We start from the raw sequence: 12620 nt of genomic DNA, 5'->3' as shown, positions 1-12620 counted from the left end.
TCAGTTCAGGATGATGCCATGATCCAGTATTTTAGTTTAAAGAATAAATGGACGTGACCACAATATTCTCAACATCTACCGCAAACATCAATGGTGAATGACATAGGTGTTGAAATAGTGCCATCTTATCGCACTCAGTTCTTTGTGTTCGCTGGAAGAAGGTATGATGAGCACTTGGGCCATGTTCCAATAAAATAGACCAAAACCCAGCGTCAGTCAGGAGTTCTCCTTCTAACCCGTAAGAAAACTGAAAAGCGATTTAAATAACTGTCCTTAGCAACCCATTTCCACGCCTGTCCCTGTATCGGGCTTCCCCGATATGGGCTTGCACGGGCATTAAACGCGTGACTGCACGTTAAAAACTATTTGGTGAACTGGGAGGGGCAGTTACTGCCTCTACATTACCCAGCCACACCGCCATTATCTCTTGGGGGCTAAACTGACCCTGATGTTTTCACACCCATGCTATTAAAATGAAGCAGAATTGTATTTCTTTGTCGGACTTGCTTGGTTCTGAAGAAGCCAGGTTGTAACTTTGGACTGGTATTGTTGGTGAAATGTCCCATAAAAAAAAGTCATCTTTTGGGATCATTAAAGAAAACTTTCATCATGAAAAATAAACTCATCTCCTCCCTAACCTTTGAAGAATTTTGCTCCCTGGTATTTTTAAAGGACCCAAGTTTTGACATCTCCTGCAGGTGAAACAGATTTGGATGCTCCGATTCTTTAACAGAGAATTTTTTTTTTAAGTTTTTTATTAGTGTCACAACTAGGCTCACTGCAACTAAGTTACTGTGAAAATCCCCTAGTCGCCACTCTCTGATGCATGTTCGGGTACACCGAGGGAGAATTTAGCGTGGCCAATGCCCCTAACCAGCACGTCTTTCAGACTGTGGGGGGAACCCAGAGGAAACCCACAGGGGCATGGGGAGAAAATGCAGACTGTGTGCAGACAGTAGCCCAAGCCGGGAATCGAACCTGGATCCCTGGCGCTGTGAGATAGTGGTGTTAACCCACTGTGCCACTGTGATGGGAGTGTGATTGGACTTTCTTCTGAAATTGTCTTTACTGTTTAATATCGACAATGAGATTGCAGTGACTCACTCTCACAATGGGGAAGAAATACCTGCAGCATTAATTTGACCCAAATTAAAATGTTAAACTCCATGCTTTAATGCAGTTGTGACACTGATAGTTTACATCCTGCAGAAACAGGGACCATTTCTTTCAGGTTTATAACTGGGATAAGGCCATTGTTTTTTTAGGGAGAAGCTAGACACCACACAGACATGTTCTGAATCATCCACCATTCCGACAAAGTGCATCTGACCTTTTGTTTTGAAAGTCAGTTGTGGTCAAGTATGTTTGTTGTCGGAGCATCAGTTGCTTGAAGTGTAGGAATTCCTCAAAATAGAGGAAGTCACTGCTGGTTTCTGGGGAATGACTGCAACAATGGACAGAAAGGAAGACGGATGCTTAATGTTTGAAAGAAATGTATGTGACACTCGGGGCTTCTCTTGGAGAATGGCACTGCTATAGCTTCTCAGCACTGGTTCAGTGTTCAAGCTCCGAATTCAGTCTTAACTTTGTTTCAGTTTGCGCAGTGAAGTACATGTGGCGATTTCCAAATACAAGTTCATCAGGATGTCTCAGGGAGACCGTTTTTTCCAAATATCTTCTGCAGATTTGAGCAGTAAAACATTACAAACTGGCCGAAAATTCCCGTGGACTGATTAAATGTATTTAAAAATAGATATTTTTATATCAGTAATGTCTTGAAAATGTTGTTTCTAATTAATTTACTTGAAAGTAAAGCGATGTTTTAACTTGGACACTATGGTCTGATAATTGTAAATAGCTGCAGTGTTTGGAAATGGGAAGGAGAGTGTGCTGGGCAGTGCATGTGACTTTGGGACAGTTTTAATGTTTGGCAGGCGCTGTTAGCCCATTCATGGGACACAATGTGCCGCTTTCAGCTGATGTGTTTCTCTGCCTGCCAATTAACTGTCTTTGCTGCTCCGCTTTGTCAAGTGAATTGTGAATCGTAACAGCGAGAGGTTGATCAGCCCCCTGTGTCAGCCCCTGTGTCAGCTCCCTGTGTTAGCCCCCTGTGTCAGCCCCTGCGTCAGCCCCCTGTGTCAGCCCCCTGTGTCAGCCCCCTGTGTTAGCCCCTGTGTCAGCCCCTGTGTTAGCCCCCTGTGTTAGCCCCCTGTGTCAGCTCCCTGTATCAGCTCCCTGTATCAGCTCCCTGTATCAGCCCCCTGTGTCAGCTCCCTGTGTCAGCCCCCTGTGTCAGCTCCCTGTGTCAGCCCCCTGTATCAGCCCCCTGTGTCAGCCCCCTGTATCAGCCCCCTGTGTCAGCTCCCTGTATCAGCCCCCTGTATCAGCCCCCTGTATCAGCCCCCTGTATCAGCTCCCTGTATCAGCCCCCTGTGTCAGCCCCCTGTATCAGCTCCCTGTGTTAGCCCCCTGTGTCAGCCCCCTGTGTCAGCCCCCTGTGTCAGCCCCTGTGTTAGCGCCCTGTGTCAGCCCCTGTCAGCTCCCTGTATCAGCCCCCTGTGTCAGCCCCCTGTATCAGCCCCCTGTGTCAGCTCCCTGTATCAGCCCCCTGTATCAGCCCCCTGTATCAGCCCCCTGTATCAGCTCCCTGTATCAGCCCCCTGTGTCAGCCCCCTGTATCAGCCCCCTGTGTCAGCCCCCTGTGTCAGCCCCCTGTGACAGCCCCCTGTGTCAGCCCCTGTGTCAGCCCCTGTATCAGCCCCCTGTGTTAGCCCTCTGTGTCAGCCCCTGTGTCAGCCCCTGTGTCAGCCTCCTGTGTTAGCCCCTGTGTCAGCCCCTGTGTCAGCCCCTGTGTTAGCCCCCTGTGTCAGCTCCCTGTGTCAGCCCCTGTGTCAGCCCCCTGTGTCAGCCCCCTGTGTCAGCCCCTGTGTTAGCCCCCTGTGTCAGCCCCTGTGTTAGCCCCCTGTGTCAGCCTCCTGTGTTAGCCCCTGTGTCAGCCCCCTGTGTCAGCCCCCTGTGTCAGCCCCTGTGTTAGCCCCCTGTATCAGCCCCCTGTGTTAGCCCCCTGTGTTAGCCCCCTGTATCAGCTCCCTGTGTTAGCCCCCTGTGTTAGCCCTCTGTATCAGCCCCCTGTATCAGCCCCCTGTATCAGCCCCCTGTGTCAGCCCCCTGTGTTAGCCCCCTGTGTTAGCCCCCTGTATCAGCCCCCTGTGTCAGCCCCTGTGTTAGCCCCCTGTGTTAGCCCCCTGTATCAGCCCCCTGTGTCAGCCCCTGTGTTAGCCCCCTGTGTTAGCCCCCTGTATCAGCCCCCTGTGTCAGCCCCTGTGTCAGCCCCCTGTATCAGCCCCCTGTATCAGCCCCCTGTATCAGCCCCCTGTATCAGCCTCCTGTGTTAGCCGGACGAAGACGTGATGAGCAACCAGGCCACATTTCAATAAAAGAGTCCAAAACCCGGTGTCCGTCAGGAGTTCTTCTGCTCCTCCTAACCCTAAAGAAAACTGAAAAGCGATCAAAGAACAAAGAACTAAATATCTGTCTTAGCAGCCCACTTCCATCCCTGTTCCTGTGTCAGGCTTCCCTGATGTGGGTTTGCACATCATTAAACGCGTGACTGCATGTTAAAAACTAGCTGGTCAGATTGAGCTTTCTGTAACTGGGAGGGCAGTTTTCTGCCTCTACGTTACCCAACCAGTTACACTGGGTCTTGGGGGCTAAATTAACCCTAATGTTTTCACACCCATAGAGTCATAGAGGTTTACAAGATGGAAACAGGCCCTTCAGCCCAACTTGTCCATGCTGCCCCTTTTTTTAAACCCCTAAGCTAGACACAATTGTCCATATTTGGCCCACACCCCTTTTTACCCATCTTACCCATGTAACTGCCTCAATACTTTTTAAAAGACAAAAGTGTACCCGCCTTTACTACTAATCCATGTTATTAAAATGAAGCAGACTTGTATTTCTTTATTGGACTTGTTTGGTTCTTAAGAGCAGTAAGAAATCTCACAGCAGGTGTGTTGTGACACTGTGTTTACCCCAGTCCAGCACTGGCACCTCCACATCAGGTTCTTAAGAAACCAGGTTGTAACTTTGGACTGGCATTGTTGGTGTTTTTCCTGGTGTTCTTATCCAACGACATTAAGGCTTTGCAAGTTACTAAGATACTCAGTGCTTTGCAGAAAATATTCCAGTGTTAGAAAGTTTGTCATGTTTCCTGGTTTGAAATACTGAACCTGGATTCACTGAATGGACTAAAGGCAAACAATTGTTTTGACCATCTGCTGTGGCCAATTTCTTTTACTGCAGAAGAGTAGATATATTTCATGAATGTAAATATCTCATTATAAGGAAGTGGATTGGCTTTAGTAGGAGCTTGTGTGGATCGGAGTCACAGCATTTGCAATTGTGGTTTTTGCCTTTTGCAAGTTTCATTCGTTCAAATGAAACAATTTAATTGCTGTGCGACGTACATGGAATATATCACACACAACGCTCCGAGGCCAGTGCATTGTGTCTTTAACCACATTTCACACTTACTAAACCTCAAAAGTCCTGGCACGACAGATTAAATTAGATGTTTTTTCTGAGCATACATTTTTCAATGTTTGTCGATAAGTTTGGATAAACTTTTTACATTTAGTGGTTGATTAGATTTTAATAATTGGGAAACCCATCTCCAATCTGTGTGAATACACATCCTGTGGTGGACTGGCTGAGTAACTCACATACGAGATCTGAATATATGATTGTTATACTTGAGACCTCGCCCACGTCCTCTGGTTCCATGCACGGAATGTCCCTTTCGTCTCTAATGAGCCCCGTTTTCTCCCTGGTCATTTGCCAAAGATATTTTGCAGCCTCTCTTTGTCCTCCCAATTTGCTTTTAAAGCTCTGTCCCCTACATTTTCTGTACTTCTGAAGGGTCTCTCCCATTTTTAGTGCGCTATACCTACCATATGCTTCCTTTTGTTTCTTTATCAGACCCTCAATATCCCTTGACATCGAGGGATCTCTTGACTTGCTGTCCTTGCCCTTCACTCGGTGAAACACTTTGGCCCTCAACTCACTATTTCACTTTTAAAGGACTCCCACTTTCCAAATGTAGATTTCCCTGTAAGTAACTGCTCCCAGTTTATCTCTGCTAGATGCTGTCTCTGAAATCAGCCTTCACCCAATTCAAACATTTGATTTCTGGATCATCTTTATTCCTTTCTGGAATGACTTTGAAACTAGAATTATGGTCAGTATATCCAAAATTCTTGCCCACTGACACTTTGATCACTTGTCCAGCTTCGTTCCCTTGGATTAAGTCCAGCACTGTCCCATCCTTAGTCAGACTATCTATGTACTGGCACAAAAAGCTCTGCTGGATGCACTCTAAAAAAACCCACTCCATCTAATCCTTTCACACAAAAGCGGTTCTAGTTACTACTGGGGAAGACAAAATCCCCTACTAGTATAATCCTACTCCTCTCATGCTTCTCAGTGATTTGTCTACATATCTGTTCCTCTTTCTCCCTCTGACTGTTGGGAGGCCTGCATTATAATCCCAGCAAAGTGATCACCTCTCTTTATTTCTAAACTCCACCCTTACGGCCTCATTTGAAAAGCCTTCTAAAACATCCGCCCTCATTACTGCAGCGATGGTTTCTCTTATCAATAATGCTATGCTCCCTTCTCTCTTATAGCCCCTGATGAAGGAGCAGCGCTCTGAAAGCGCGTGATTCCAAATAAACCTGTTGGACTTGTGTTGTGAGACTATTTACTGTGCCCACCGCAGTCTAACACTGGCATCTCCACATCATTCCTACGGTGTCTGATTTTTTTTGGTCTCTGGTATACCTATGGCTCTAAGTTTTTCTGTACACATTCAACTATTGTATATTTTCTACCCTGCCAGCTGTGTTCTCTAGGATTAATTACCTCTATGGCCTTTGCATCTCTTGTTTGGTATAAATGTCTTTGTGATTCCTGTTTCAGTATTCCCTACACGCCTCTTGGTTCCTATTCTATTTTGGTGCACACTATCTCACCAAGTTCTCAATTATAGAACATCGAACAGTACAGCGCAGTACAGGCCCTTTGGTCCTTGATGTTGTGCCGAGCTTTGTCTGAAATCAAGATCAAGCTATCCCACCCACTCCCTATCATTCTGGTGTGCTCCATGTGCCTATCCAATAACCGCTTGAAAGTTCCTAAAGTGTCCGAGTCCACTACCACAGCAGGCAGTCCATTCCACACCCCAACCACTCTCTGAGTAAAGAACCTACCTCGGACATCCCCCTTATATCTCCCACCAATGACCTTATAGTTATGCCCCCTAGTATTATCTATAATAGCATTTCATTTTCACACCAGGATGTCACATATTTCTCTCCTTAAATTTATTGATAAACCCCGAACACTTTTTCAAACACTGGAGCTCAAACCGAAACCTTGTTCTCTACATCCTGTTCATTGTCTGTGTGTTGCTTGAGGCATCTCTATTATTTCTCCCCACTATCGCTATCAGAATTTCATTTAGTTTCTTATCAATGCCCAATATTTACCCTTATTACCCAAACGTTGATCCAAACCAATAGCCTTATGTGTGGGATTTGTCAAATGCCTTCCAGAAATTTAGATTTGGGAGAACATTGAAAAGCTTCAGGCAGCCAGCTGCATCGAGAAAGCGAAGACATGAATCTGAGTAAATGGCCAGGAAGGAACTGAACTGCTAACTGCAGAGAGAATGTAATGTCCTCCCTGGGTATGTGTTTGGTGGCATGGGGCCATTTATTTTTGTGGGAGTGTGGGTGGATGGAGGAAGGTTCATGTTCAGCCTATTGAAGCAGAGCCATTCTTTCACGGCTATTTACTCAGATTCATGTCTGTACCTCCTTGATGTATCTGATTGTTGTAGCCTGTTGGGCAATTGATGCTGATGAAAGGACCTCATTTTGCCACTGCTGGTATTCACCTCTCAGCAAGTGAGTGGATTCTCATGTGAGGACCATGACAAGCAAACCATGTTGGGAGAGTTCCTTGTTGGATGGATGTTGTACAGGCAACAAATACGGAGTACCAGAGAGCTGCCAGTCTCCGATTCTGCAGAGTTCTCAATGGGATGGATTTCCATAATCCTTCTGCTGCCCTCTCAGGGCCCAATTGGCACTTAATATGGCGAGTCTTGCTGGAGGGTGGAGATGTTTGACCAGTTCTTCAGCTGTCAGCAGAGATTGACATTCCCTCCACACGCTCCACCCTGCTGGGTGGCATTGTGCTCTGTTCATCAGCGCACTAGATCCCAACAGTAACCTGCTTTTTTGCCTTCTGGTAAATAGAATTTTCCTGCCCTGTGTAAAGTAAGTAAAGACGGAACTCATTCAACATTCTAGACTCTGTGGCTCAGAAGAAGCCCCTTTTTTGTGTGTGTTCTAAGCCTTCTACAGTCCTGACGGAGCATTCATTATCTCTAATGTACAATAGAATAGACAGTCGTGGCCAATGATTTAATACATTGTGGCATCCTGGACATACTGTTTTTTGAATTGTTGCAAAGCTTTTTTGAATGTTCTGAAGCTATCAAAGGCACAAAAGCAAGTGCTTTTTATAATCATGCAGTGACATAGACTTGCACTCTTGTACTTATGCAAACCATTCGCATTCTGTAGCAAGACAACCTAAATGTAGTTTCCTTTCCGGATTGAAAATTGAGATGTGCTGGCCGCGGATATAGAGTATATATTCTTAGTGCAACCTGAGATGGTGACCTGGTGAACTCACAGAATTCTGGTTATGTCAAACCAGAATAGGAGAGTGTATCACTGTGAAAAGGCTCCACGCTATTTCTAACCCGTAGTACGTGTGAAACCTACATCTCGTGACCAGTAATTGGACGTTACTGCTCTAATGTTCTGCTTGGTCTCTCATTTTCCACCATCAGTAAACTTGAAGCCAACCAGATGTCTGTTGCCCATACATCAACTTGCACCAATCCCATTCAGCCAGTGTTCCTCTGCTCACTGTGTTATATAGTGTAACGTCTTGGTTTAAAAATTCTCATTGCCTCTGTTGTCTAGCTCACTCCCTATCTCAGTAACCTCTTCCAGCCCGACAGACCTCCAGGATCTCTGCACTCCTCCAACCCTGACCTCGCCAGTCTCCCTGATGTAAATGACTCCACCAATGGGGGCTATGCTTCAGCTGCCTTGCTCTAAGCTCTGCAATTCCCCTGTAAATCCCTCCACCTCTCTGCCACTCCTTCTTCTGTTAATGCAGCCTTTAAAACTGAATTTTTTTGATCAAACTTTCTGTCATCTACCCTAATACCTCCTATGTGCCAATGTCAAACTCTTCTGGTAATCCGCTTGTGAAATGTCTTGGGATATTTTATTATATTAAAGGGTCTCTATGTGGTTTCATGTTATCAGACGGGGTGAGTTGTTGCCTAATTAGCGCATCAGTTACAAAACTCTTATTGTCTATTCTTTGAACCTTTTTCTGTCCTCAATACACAGATCCCTTTTTTCTTTACAATTCCGTTTTATTTGATTCAAGGAATCTAGGAAATTTAAGTATAACAGTTAGGAATTTGGAACTTAATGAGACTAGTGGTAAACTGGGGATGGAAACAAAATAACAAACAAGTAACAGGATTAGCAGTTATCAAGGGGAATACTGAGATGTGATTTGCCCAGTAACAAGATTGCAGGCATCTAGAGAAATTGAGATGCGAATTGCAAAATCAGACACATTGTTTACCAGAATCAGTGGGGCTATACAAATGATAAACCACTAAAGACAAGAAGTTGGAGAGATATCCCAGGGTGGGATATCAACATGGCTGAATAGAATAACGGTTGGCATCTTCATTGGGGAAGGAGGCTAGTTTTCCATCCAATAGTATAGGCAGGCCAGAATCTTTAGAGAGGCCAGTTCCATCTGTGATCAGAGCCATGGAGGCCTGTTCCAGCTGACATTTATAGGCAGGGCAGATTGCAGATATTCTTCTTGAAAATATGCAGTTTTGTAATGTTACTGAATCAGCAAAAGACGTCTCCCGGAGTTGGTCATCTAAGCTGTATCATGTGGTAACTATGAGCCGTATTTAATCATAGAGTCACTAAATCAGGAAAAGGGGTAACTCAGTAAGTTTGAGGAACATGGGTATATTTTGGGAAGAGGGTAATTTCAGATAAAACTGTGTATTCAGCTATTAACATACTAAAGTATCATAGTGTATATATCTCCCTTGTATGTTTTTCTTTTACTTTAATACATATTCTTTATTAATTGTTGACACAAAGACTAGACTGGTTCCTCACCGGGTTGTAAGTGGTTCCTCACATTATTCCAGACAAATATACACCACTAAGAACTCGTATTTCAAGTTATCCTTCAGGGTTTCGAGACACATCTTAACAAAAATGTGGGGCCCATGGCCAGAATCTTAAAAAGAATAATTTCTTTTGTGTGTTGGGGATTTGTGACTTTTCAAACGTATCGAGAGTGAGGAACACATGGAGCCAAATGAGGACACGTTGTTTAGAAGAAGGACACTGCAATGTTTACTCTAGCTCTAGCCCAGGCTTATTCGGAAGTAGACAATATAATCTTAGCAAATATGAAAAGCGTATCTTGAGCTAAATTGATAGAATTGGCAGATAATTTGGAATTAGGATTATCTACGGGGCTAAGAAGGCTGAGGTAATTGAAAGCAGGGCAAAATACTTAAATCTACAAATGCCTGTATAGACAGTCCCTATATTTTGAGAAGTGGAGACACTAAATTAACAAAAATTCAATTACAAAGAGAAATAGAAACGAAAAAATTAGAAATGCCAGAAAACAAAAGGGAGCAAAGGGAAAGGGAGAAAGGTTTGTAAATATAGATGTTAGCAATGGCAGAAAGAGAAAAGAATAAGCAGATAGAACATCAAATTAAAGTGCAGCAAAGTATAGCAAGCTAACAGAGCTGGATGAGGAAAACAGTGGTTCTAGACATGAACCAATTGGGGAGATGTTTCGATTTGAATTTGATGAGAAGGACTTCAAGGTGTTTTTAACACCTTTGAGAAAGTAGCTAAACAGATGAAAGAATTGGTCACCAGAAGAGGAGTCATATTGACTCAAAACGTTAACTCTGTTTCTCTCATCAAAGATGCTGCAGACTTGCCGTGTCTTTCTGGAATTTTCTGATTTTACTCCCAGCAACAAATGGAAAAGATCAACTCTCTTTATTGCGCTAAATGGGTTTTACTTGGCTATAAGTAAATTATAACTGAATGTTTTTGCTCCGCCTTAAGGGATTGCAGTTTTTTTCCCAAGTGTTTTCCAAGTTTGTTTTATTAACTTGCTTGCATGCATTGATCTAATCTGTGTTAAAATGAGTCATTGAGTGACAAGAACACAAGGTTCACTGACATGTGATATTTTCCTGCGATAGACAGTGGCATTTTAACTGATTTCACTCCCATAGATAGCAACACACTCACTGCATCCCCCAGAAAGAATGTCAAGCAAATTCCTGAACGTAGATTGGCTGATGAAATATGTTGCTCCTTCAGTCTTTGGGGATAATCTGTATAATGAGAGCGAAGAATTGTGGAAACAATTAGAATAGTCAATTAAAGTTTTTTAAGGAAAGCACTAAATATCTTTCAGATATACAATACTGTAATAAATTGGAAGGTGACTCATTGTGGCTTCAACAATGAATGATTTATTATTAATTTTATGTACACAAGATAAGGGTTTGACAGACCGAATACACAACTCTTCCCTGGCTCCAATTGAGGATCCTCCCCTATCCCAGGATATGCGCCCATTTTCTGATTGGTTCGGCTTCCCTCGTGGCCTCTCCGTAGAGTCCAGCCCAATCATGTTATCCTTAAAGGATCACCCCCTTAGAGGGCCACATTATTGCAAGTAGCTTCTCATTGCCTCCAGAAATATCCCAAGTCATTTCATCTACGTTGAATGAATTTGAATATGTTACTTTTGTCACATATGGAACATCTGTGTGCACACCAATATCTTTGAAACAGCAGGGCAACACACCATCGGTTAATCTGCTTTTCCTTTTGTTCTATTGATTCAATTCCAGCTGATATTAACACAGGACAAGTCAGATCCCAGAGTGAAAGTTGGTTTGACAGATAATAACTTGTTTTTATAAACTGTGGAGGAAAGTTACTGAACAAGTTCACAGGAGTGTGCTGATGAACTTTTAATATAAAGGATAAAATATTGATTACAGCAAGAAAAGTGAATGGTATTACGCCAGACAAAAAGGTTGGAAAGATCTCGACTCAAACACACGAAGACAATTCAAATTCCCATGGTTACCGTACCCCAGGAATATCTTTACAGACACAAAAACCAGTGAAGAGTTACCACTATTTTGACACAAAGGCCTTTTGCTTGGGACTGACACAGTTGCAAACAGTTTTCTTCCAACTGGTATCTCTCCCGAGGCACCCAGAAACTGCGCTCTGAACTCATGATTTCTTCAACTGCACAGCAAACAGACAAATTCTCTAAATTCAGTCTTTTAGTAGCACCTTCACAAAACTGATCACTTTATTGAGTCCTGTAATTATTCAGTTAATTTCTGTCCCATTATTCTTGCAATTTACTCCTCAGAGAGCTTCAAATCCCGATCTTCTTTCTCGGAAACACAGTGAACACCTGCTCTCTCAACTCCTGTCTTTACTTTGTCTGTGTCCTCAGATCACTGCCATTAGGCAATAGTCAAGCTTTCCTACTTTGTGTTGTTTCCAGAAACACCGAACTTTAAATCTCTTTTTAACCCATCTCTTTAATGTCAATGACTGTAAGACCTCAATAAAGATGTGAATATATAAACAAGCCCACAAGACTCAAAACCTTTTAGTGACAAGTCTATCCAAACTTCCAGGCACCAAGGTTCATTAACAACACCTAAATGAAACTGAAATCATTTTTTACCTTCCTTATCAAGCAAATATATAGAAATTCAACTTGAAATGATACCTTATTCATAATATGATTGATTGAGAGAGGAATGTCCACGTTTCTTGATCATGGGACATTAATTTGAAGCTAGCATAATGATTATTCGAGATAGTTTCCAATGGAGTAGTTGGAAATAGACCATTTTAAGTTAAGAGACTGATCCTTCATCATATACAGAACTCTCTGAAAGAGATATCCAATTGGTGTCCCTTCCCTCCTCTTTCCTCTGAGCCCTGCAATTATTTCTTGTTCAAGTATTGATCCAATTCACTGTTGAAAGCTACAATTGAATCTGTTTCTTCCTCCTTTTCAGGTATCACATTTCAAACTGCAACAGTTTGCTGTCGATAAAACAAAATCCGCCTCCTCTCTCCATTTTTACAATGTATTCAGTCATGGGATGTGGGTGTCACTGGATAGGCCAACTTTCTATTGCACTGAGGAACAACGTTTTTACACTGAGGGTGGTACGTGTGTGAAATGAGCTGCCAGAGGAAGTGGTTGAGGCAAGGACATTGACAACATTTAAAGTGACAGATACATGGATAGGAAAGGTTTAGAAGGATTTGGGCCAAATGCAGGCAAATGGGGTGAGCTTAGATGGACTTTTTGGTTGGCATGGGCCAGTTTGGGCCCAAGGGCCT

General features: G+C 43.3%; 1 protein-coding gene across 4 annotated transcripts in view; it reads left to right on the top strand.

The window, feature by feature from the left end:
* Window positions 1–12620, top strand: part of yrk (Yes-related kinase) — a 294154-nt gene that overhangs the window by 64817 nt on the left and 216717 nt on the right. The gene's annotated exons all lie outside the window — the stretch shown is intronic.

The sequence above is a fragment of the Carcharhinus amblyrhynchos genome, chromosome 24, assembly GCF_965287045.1.
Source record: "Carcharhinus amblyrhynchos chromosome 24, sCarAmb.v2.hapA, whole genome shotgun sequence".
Taxonomy (NCBI): domain Eukaryota; kingdom Metazoa; phylum Chordata; class Chondrichthyes; order Carcharhiniformes; family Carcharhinidae; genus Carcharhinus; species Carcharhinus amblyrhynchos.
Note: the sequence above shows the minus strand (reverse complement) of the source record. Positions and strands in the feature narration are given on the sequence as shown.